Source organism: Protopterus annectens, chromosome 1.part2, assembly GCF_019279795.1.
Source record: "Protopterus annectens isolate FY-2018-M chromosome 1.part2, PAN1.0, whole genome shotgun sequence".
In the NCBI taxonomy this organism is placed as follows: Eukaryota; Metazoa; Chordata; order Ceratodontiformes; family Protopteridae; genus Protopterus; species Protopterus annectens.
In genome coordinates, this window is record NC_056727.1 from 1,222,983,414 (window position 1) to 1,222,993,413 (window position 10,000).

The 10,000-nt window shown below is 39.9% G+C and overlaps 1 protein-coding gene across 1 annotated transcript in view; it reads left to right on the plus strand.

Moving 5' to 3' along the window:
* The window catches only part of OPRM1 (opioid receptor mu 1), a 520,850-nt gene that overhangs the window by 298,536 nt on the left and 212,314 nt on the right, over window positions 1–10,000 (plus strand). The gene's annotated exons all lie outside the window — the stretch shown is intronic.

The window sequence follows — 10,000 nt, forward strand, 5'->3', positions numbered from 1 at the left end:
CAGCCCCTCAGTGTACTTTTTCCATCTTCTCAACACACTCTCCTCGCTTGTGAGTACATTTCCCTCATTATCCTTTATCACCTTTACCTGCTGCACATCTTTCCTAGCTCGGTCCCTCTGTCTAGCCAATCAGTACAGGTCCTTTTCTCCCTACTTAGTGTCCAACTTTTCATACAGCTCCCCATACACCTTATCCTTAGCTTTTGCCACCTCTCTTCACCCTACACCTCATCTCCTTCTACTCCTGTCTACTTTTTTCATCTTTCTGACAATCCCACTTCTTCTTCACCAACCTCTTCCTCTGCATGCTCTCCTATACTTCCTCATTCCACCACCAGGTCTCTTTGTCCTCATTCCAGATGTCACACCAAGCACCTTTCTAGCTGTCTCTCTTACCACCTCTGATGTAGTTACCCAGCTATCTAGTAACTTTTCACTGCACCCAACGCCTGTCTCACCTCTTCTCTGAACTCCCCCTCACAGTCATCTTTTTTCACCTTCCACCATTTCATCCTTGGCAATGCCCTCACACTCCTAATTTTCTTCTTGATCACCAATGTAATCCTACAGACCACCATTCTATGCTGCCTAACTATGCTTTCCCCCGTCACCAATTTACAGTCTCCAATCTCCTTTAGATTGGACCTCCTGCATAGGATATAATGCACCTATGTGCATCTTTCTCCACTTTTATATGTAACCCTATGCTCCTCCCTCCTCTTAAAATACATATTCACCACAGCCATGCCCATCTTTTTTGCAAAATCCGCTATCATCTGGCTTTCTACATTCCTCTCCTTGACACCATACCTACCCATCACCTACTCATCCGTCTATTTCCTTCACCAACATGCCCATTGAAATCTGCTCCAATCACCAGTCTCTCACCCTTAGGTACACTCTCCACCATTTCATCAAACTTGCTCCAACATTTTTCTTTCCCCTCCATCACACACCCAACTTGTGGAACATATGTAGCAATATTCATCATCACACCATCAGTTTCCAGCTTCATAAATATCATTCTGTCTAACACTCTTTACACCTCCAAAACACTCTTGACATACTTTTCCTTCAGGATAACCCCTTTCCCCATTTCTCCTCCTGTCCTTACCATGGTAGAACAATTTGAACCCACCTCTGATACACCTGGCCTTACCTCCCTTGGTCTTTTGCACACACAATATATCAACCTTCCTTCTCTCCATCATATCAGCTATCTCTCTCCCTTTACCAGTCATACTGCCAACATTCAAAGTTCCTACCCCCACTTCCACTCTCCTAACCTTCCTCCTAACCTCCAGCCTCCAGGACACATGCATACATATATGGGTATTCTTGTTTGGGCCAAGTGATAGCCAATTAATTAGTAAGGATCAGTTAGTATTTGCTAGAAAATGCAACCTTAAAGTTAGCACTTTCTGTTGTAGTTTTATCCTCCCCAGTTGACTAGCCATCTCATCCTATCACCTAATTCTCCCATCGACCCAACACAGACATGATTACTGAAGTCAAGAATTGAGAGCTATAGAGGTACCATCTTTGGGCAATTGTTTTGGTATGTATCTAACTTTCCTTGTGTATCTCAGTAACTGCACCAATTTGCAGCATGCAATGTTTTCAATTTGTGGATGTCACTCACTCATGAAAGCAGCAATCCTAACTGGCAGATGTAACCCCCCAGGAGCTCATGCACCTGCTATGTCCTCCATTCTCCATAACTGAATTTGTAGTATGAAGCATACCCTTGAGATGCATACCCACACACACACACACACACACACACACACACACACACACACACACACACACACGCACGCACGCACACACACACACACACACTCCCAGCATCCAGTGTTTCAGTGGAGTCCTGTGTAAATCTTGTAGAGCTCTGCAATCTAAAGGCTATCCATACTCATTCTACTTACTTGGGGAAATTTTTAAGTTAATAGTAGATCAGAAATACGTTGAAACAACATATAATAATCTAAAATCCAAGTCACTTCCAAGGATCAGAAGTTGGGAACTAAGACTAATGCCATATCAGTTCAAACATAAATATAAAAGGAGGAGAAAGGCTGTGACCGATTGCATATGAACCCATGAAAACACATAGTAAGGCAGCAAAAACTATGTCAGTCTAATGTTAGACTATGAAGTACCAGGGGCTCTAAGTCAAAAAGACTGAAAGAAAGTGAGAGAGAAAAACTAACACAGAAAAAAATCCAGTTTTGCAGCAGCTGAGACAAGAGCAAGATGTCAAATACGTGTGTGTGTGTGTGTGTGTGTGTGTGTGTGTGTGTGTGTGTGTGTGTGTGTGTGTGTGTGTAAAATGGAAAGATAATATTATGGTTTTTGTAAATGAGGAATATCTGATAAACAGCACAAACATTTCAGAAGGAGCCAGTTGGAATAGTGAGGACAAATGCTCTAGTCATTAAAAACAGCTTTCCAGTCAGGAATGACATAAAACATGTTCTGTATGGCTTTCAAGGCTAACACCATAAACAATGAGAGCATGCTATGCAAGAGTAAATCCTACAGCATGATGGTCAGATTTAACCAGTGATTTGGTGATTATGAGCTGTATGCATGGGGACTATATTTGTGAGAACCATGTCTAATATTTTAGAGCTCCACACTGAGATTTGGACTAGTTGGCATTAATTAAATCCAGAAATCTCTGCACATACTTATTTGCTAGAAAATAAATCATGTGATTTTTTTTTTTTTAAACATAAGTTTTTCACAGCCTGGGAAAGCATTGTTTTGGTGTAGAATTACACTCCCAAGCAATCTTTCTTTGTGTTTTATTTATTTATTTTATTTTATTTAACATTTGTTAACAGGGAAAGTGCAACTAGGACAGAGCCTATTTACAGCAGAGGCCCAGGGAGAAACACTCCAAACGCATGTCTTTGGAATGTGGGAGGAAACCGGAACATCCAGAGAAAACCTATGCGAATGCAGGGAGGACAAACAGACTCTGCACAGAAGGCACCCCAGCTGAACTTCTTGCAGTGAGGCGACAATGTTTATTAGTTATATAGAGCCAGTATCTGCACACACTCAAGTTGCTACACTAAGATTCTGTCATAGTCCACCTGGGTATTGCTCTCCTGAGACATATTTCCCTGTACTATATGATGAGGGACATTGTTGATCTCTCTGAATAGGAGTCTCAGGAAGGTGTGTGTCTTGCACTGAGCAGCATTCTACCTTCACCAAAGATGATGCCACAGTATGAAGTAAAGGTGATTAACGTCAATAATTGGCTTCGTTTCTGGTGTCTTTCCAAGGGGATTCAATATTTGTCAGCTTGGGAACACATGGTTAACAAGTCACATTGCTTTGCTAAGGAATGTTTGCACCTGTCTCCCCTAGGAGTCCAAATATTGATTTTTAGGCAATGCCAAATTAACAAGCCTACTGATATAGCAAATAAAACCCAAAGAATCCTAAAGCTGTCACTGCTGCTCAATGCTAGGAGCCTAAAAACAAACTCTGCACTCTACAAGTTCTCCTCACTCTGGAGAATATAGATGTCTATGCCATTACAGAGACGTGGTTTAAATTCTCAGAAAGTACTCCAGCTGTGCAAGGCTTCAGTGCCTTCCACAAATTTAGACCTTCAGCTGCACATACAGTCAAAAGCTGGAGGACTCTCCATCTGTATTAGCAGCAAGCATAACTCTGTGATAGTTAAACAAGATGATGTATTGGAATCTATCCACATGCAAATCACTATAGAAAAAGTCACATACCATTTCCTAGCAAAGTATAGGCCACCTTCTATGTCCTTAGAATCCCATAGCGCATACCTAGTCTTTCTGTTGGCACTCACCATTAAATGAAATACCCTATTCATGGGAGACTTTAACCACCAATCTGTAGACTGGGAAACATGCACTACCTTATACTTACAGGCGCAGTGATTTATGGACTTTAGTCACACAAATGCTCTTGACGAGATAGTGCACACACCCACTAGAGGATCAAACATACTGGACCTAGTACTCACCAGTATGGGACAGTGCTGCACCTCCCCCCCAGTGTCACATCCTCACTGGTGAGGTTTGACCACAAAACTATCTCCTTTGAAACAAAAATGAATTCAGTAACCCCTAGCAAACCCTGTAAGAGTTAGGACCTATTCCTAAGCAAATTACATCCAATTAAGCAATATATTGTCAAAATTCAATCCCCCACCCAACCCTGAATTTATAGCAACCTATGCAGAATTTTTCGCTGAGCCCTGTACATCCATGTAAATGTCTGTACAGAGGCTGCTGCACCTACTAGAAATAAACCCAAAACAACTCTAAAAGCAAACCATACTGATGGAATTCTAAACTTAACAGAGTATATAACAAAAGGAAAAATCATGACTAAAATCGGGAATAACAACTCCAATAATAATAGAAACTGTCTAATTAAACTAAACAGGAAACTAAGAAGACTAAGTCCAATAAGTCCAATTACGATCAATGTAGCCTCACAGGCAAAAGACAACCACAAGGCCTTTTACAGCTGTGTCTAAAACCTCAAAGACAACACACATCAGCAGTGGTGCCATCTTCAGTGAACAGACTAACATAGCGAATTTGCTGGCTGACAAATTCACTTTAAACTTCACCCCCACTCTCCCCCACCTACTCTCATGAAATACCTACTAGCATAACCCCCCAAATATTAACAGGGAGCAGTACTGGTGTTGTTTGCTAAGGTCAAAAATGTAGCCTTAATGGACCTCAACAATATCCCAGATGCCTCCTAAATAGCTGGAAACATGACATATCAGGACTACTTGAGTCACTTTTCAACTATAGCCTCAAAACAGCCTTTGGACCATGAGAATGGAGTAGTTGGATAGTTAGTGCACTTCACAAGGGTGGACCATCAACCAACCCCAGAAACTACAGACCTATCAGTCTGACTAGAAACATATGCCAAGGCATGGAATGGATTATCATGGGAATGATCAACAAAGACATTGGCGACCATCAGTAATTGGAACCCACCCAGTTTGGCTCTGTCATGGGAGGGTCATACCTTCTAAATCTGGTGGACTTCTTTCAGAAGGTCAGCAAGACAATGGCTGAAGGGCAATGGTGCATTCTGTTGCATGTCTCATGTATTCAAATGAGACACTGAGGCTGGGTATACTTTCAAGTCATTTATTATACCTACACACATCAGAAGCTGTAACTTGTACATATACTTCATACTTCATATGCTTACTGACTGACTTGTTACTTCTAACACATACACATGCATCTCTATTCAAGTTTACATTCACACTGATTGACTACACAAAATGGCACTGATCTCATATGTGCTCAAACTTATATGCATGTCCTGTCAAGTGACTGACTACACAAAACGGCATTGATCTTGTATATGCTCAGTAACTTATATGCATGTCCTGTCTAGCTACAGTGGCTGACTCGATTCAATATACGCACTGATCTATATCCTCCCTCTTTAACTTTGTTTGACATTCCAAAATACAAAAAGAAAGGCATATTTAAGAACTAGACATTATTTCAACATTTCAACAAAACATAACTGATTTCAAGTCCAAGTCACTGTGTATTTAGGATTGGGTTTGCAAATTCTACCTGATCCAGTTACATAGAAACTGTAACCGGGTTTAGCAACAGGGATAGTCTGTGGGGATTTATTCAATATTTGAACATCTGGGTTTGCATCAGAATTGTTTGAAGAAAGCACACTGTCCTTTTGAATTCGAGCAGTTGACAAGTCACTCTGAAAATTAGTCACTGGCACAGGCAATCTGCTGCGACGCTGGTTCTGAGACAAGTAACACATGTCTATGATTCCTTCTATAATCCATTCCTTCAGATTGTATGATGTACGATCACAGTTCCTTTCAAATGTCCTTCACGATTCCTACACAGTCACAACCTTTGGATGTTTACATTTTCAGAACTTGTCCTTGTAATAACGGTCAAAAGGATTTACTGGTTTTATCATAGTAGAACTTTTGTGACTGACTTTTTCTTGAAAGTTGAGCCTTGACGTCTATTGTTCTTTGCATTTGGTACTTACAATTGTTTGCTGATTGGAAGAGTTGCTCGTGGCTGTCTGAACATCAGTCTTTGAGCAGGTGATCCAAACAAGTTGTCTCGAGGAATGTTTCTGAGATAGAGTGGTACCATCTCTTTTGGATTTCTTCAACAAGTGCTTTGGATGCTAAACTGCACATTCAGCCTAACCACTGGCTTGTGGATACTTAGGACTACAGGTAAAGTCCCAAGACTCAGCAAATTTCTTGAACTGCTGAGTAGTAAACTGTGCATGACTTTGTGTGGACTGCCATGGACAGAAAAATGTCTCTTCAGTTTTGTAATGACTGTGCTGGACATCAAGTCAGGAAGTAGGTCAATTTCAAACCAATTTGAGTAAGAGTCTATTAACACCAAGTAATGTTTACCATTCCATTTAAAAATATCTACAGCAACCATCAACCATGGTAATTCAGGAATTTGGTGTAGCTGAAGCAGTTCTTTTTGTTGATGCGGTTTGGTGCTGTTGCAAACTGAACATGCTAGAGTTTCCTTCTCTATATCTTTGGACATAGAAGGCCAGAATACAATGCCTCTTGCCCTTCCTTTGGTTGAATCAGTACCTGAGTGACCACTATGCAACATTTTTATATATTCCTGTTGTAATGTTTTAGGAATTAACCAATTTTGGACCTTTCATGATGATTCCATCTCCCATCATGAGTTCATCTCTGAAAGGAAAATACTGCTGAATGTCAAATGATAACTGGTTTGTCATGTTGGCCATGCTTGACTGATAATGGTTTCCAGCTTCTGGAGAACTGGGTCTGAAGTTGTGTGATTCTTTAGTTTATCAAGCTGTGATGACAAAAAATTTCTGACTTCCATGACTTCAAAATCTGCTGTTTTATCTTCATGCTGCTCTGTCATTTGTCTGGGTGTGTGTGACAAACCATCAGCAAGGTACAGGTATTTACCTTTTTTGTAAATAATATTAAAATTGTAATTTTGCAATTTTAACATCATGCATTGCAATCAAGCTGGGGCTATATGTACTGGCTTTTTCAAAACTATCACTAGTGGTTGGTAATCAGTCTATATTTGAACAGATTTGCCATAAAGATAATCATTGAAATTCAAACATGCGCACACTACTGCCAAAAGTTCTTTCTGTAGTTGTGCATACTGCATCTCTGTTTGAGTTAAAGATCTTGACACATAAGCAACAGGTTGCCTTCTTGAAGACATGCTGCTCCAAGGCCATATCTTGAAGCATCACAAGAAAGAGTTACAGGTTTGTGAACATCATAATATCCCAATGTGGGTGGGCTGGCAATTTTCTTCTTCAGAATATCAAATGCTCTTTGGTGCTGTAAGAGCCAGGACCAGTTTACATTTTTGTGTGTCAACTCACATAATGGTGCAGAAAGGTAGCTCAAGTCTGGGATGAACTTTCTTAAATAGTTCACTATACCTAGAAAATGTTGTAAAGATGTGACATTCTCTGGAACTGACATTTCAACAATTGCTGTTTGTTTAGATGGATCTGGTTGTAAGCCTGAACTTATAAACAAATGTCCCACATAAGTAACTTCTTTCAGTTTGAATTTACATTTCTGAGGATTCAGTTTAAGATTGATTTCACATGTATGGTCTAGAACTTTCCTGAGATTTCTATCATGTTCATCTCCACCACTGCCTCCGAGTATAATGTCTACATTAATAGCACATGGATAACCAGAAAAAATTTTGTTCCATGACACGTTGAAATACCTCACTGGCAGAATTAATTCCAAACGGCATTCTTAAAAATCTGTATCTAGCAAATGGTGTACTGAATGCGATTAACAATGAAAATTTGCAATCCAGTGAAATTTGCCAAAAGGAGCTTTTTGCATCTAAGACTGAAAAAAGTGTGGAATTTGGCATAAGAGAGGCTACCTCTTCTACTGTACACATTGGATGATGAGGACACTTAAGTGCTTTGTTTAAGTCTCATGAATCACTACATATTCAAATATCATCTGAGCTTTTCTTATGAGCTACGACTATGGAGGATACCCATTCAGTTGGTTCTTCTACTGGGGTAAGGACACCTAAATTCGCCATTTTGTCTAGTTCTTCTTTTACTTTACTCTGCATTGCTACTGGAATCTTCTGTGCTAATCTGACAACTGCTGGGCTTATTTCATGGTTTAACTTCATGGAATATGTGATTGGAAGTTTACCGAGCTCATCTTTGAAAATATCAGCATATCCACTAAAAATATTATGTGTTAATCTATTGTTATTCAAACTTGCACGTGTTTTTTGACTATGTAAAACTGCAAATCATAGCTGTTTCCAGCAGAATGGCATGAAAGAGCTACTGCGCCATCAGTCTGAATCTCTCCACCACCATAAGCAACTAGTTTTATAGACTTTGCTGAATCAAGTTTCTCACCAGCTTTTACTACAGCAAACATTTGTGCTTATATAACATTGCCCTTTGATCCAGTGTCTACTTTAAGCTCTACAGGTCTCCCATTAATTTGTATAGTACAGAATATTTCACTCTTTACTGACAATTGATAACTTACTGTATTAACTGTTTCATCAGTTACAGAGTCGCCATCAACATAGAAAGTTTGCTCACAACTCAGAGTTTGCTATAGTCTCTATCTGATCTACTTGCTTCTTCAGATACTCTCTTTTAATGTACGCTTGCAACACTTTAGACATGCAAAGCCTTTTGAAATCATTCCACTTTTTACATTTGTGATATTGTTGACCAAAATCTAAACACTTTTCCTGTTTAGGTTCATGACTGCCTCCACAATTGTAATAGTTAACAATAAGGTTGGGTGTGGCGCTGCCTCTCAGTTTATATTTCTTTTTCATCTTAACTTTCTGCTGCACACCATCCAACATTCACACTAGCAGATACTGCAAACATGCTTTTTTCATTCATAAGCATATTTGTATGCCTTTCTGTAATCTCATGTATTTGACAAATCTCATTGGCTTTGCTCAATGTTAATTCACTATCTCAAAGCATAATCTTTTTCACTGCATCATTATGAACACCACATATAAGACAGTATTTGATCAACTCATCTCACAGTTCGCAAAAGCTACATGTTTTTGCTTTAGTTTTTAAGTTGGTAATATATGCTGCAATGGTTTCACCAGGTTTTTGATTTCTTGTGTAAAATTTGTGCCTTTCCATTTTAATATTCTTTGATGGTTCTTCCCCTCCACTGCATAGACACCAGGTGCATACACAAATGAATGTTCCTACTCAGTGGCCTCTTAGCCAGCTAAATTGCTAAGTATAAATGCTCTTGTATGTGCATCCTTATGAGGAAATGTAGCATGTATGAAAATATAATACCCTTGCTCAAACACTCACCAGTTCTCAAAACAAGTGAAAAAACAACGTAAAAACCAGTTCAACCCAAAAAGATAGCAAAAAAAAACAAACAATCTGACCACAGCAGAATGATGCCGAAAATTAGGTTCATAGGTAGGTACTAGGCTATCTGCCTGAAGACATTTATAAGCCTAGCCGGAATGTGTTGGCTTTCGCCGCCCCCTTAGATTAGTTCCCTGTACCTCTGTCCAGCAGAGCCATTGAAGTGATCCCCGGGGTAAACTTTCTGTTTCCCATCCACTCATCAAGGTTTCTCTTGAAGAGGGTTAGTGAGGAGCTCTCCCTAATGTAGATTGGAATCTTGTTCCAGAGTATGGGAAGTCTCTGGGACAGGAATCTATCCCTCCAGCACGTCCTATGTATTGTTGTGGAGAGGTTTAGATTCCTGGAGCATGTGGCTCAAGGGGATATGGTTTTCTTTAGGTGGAGCATGTCCATCAATTCTGGGTTACACATGGCCTTGTATGTCAGGCAGAGATCACCTCTGAGTAGGCGGTATGCAACCGAGTACAGCTGGAATTTCTTCATTTGAGCTGCATAGGGCATCTGCTTGAGGCCA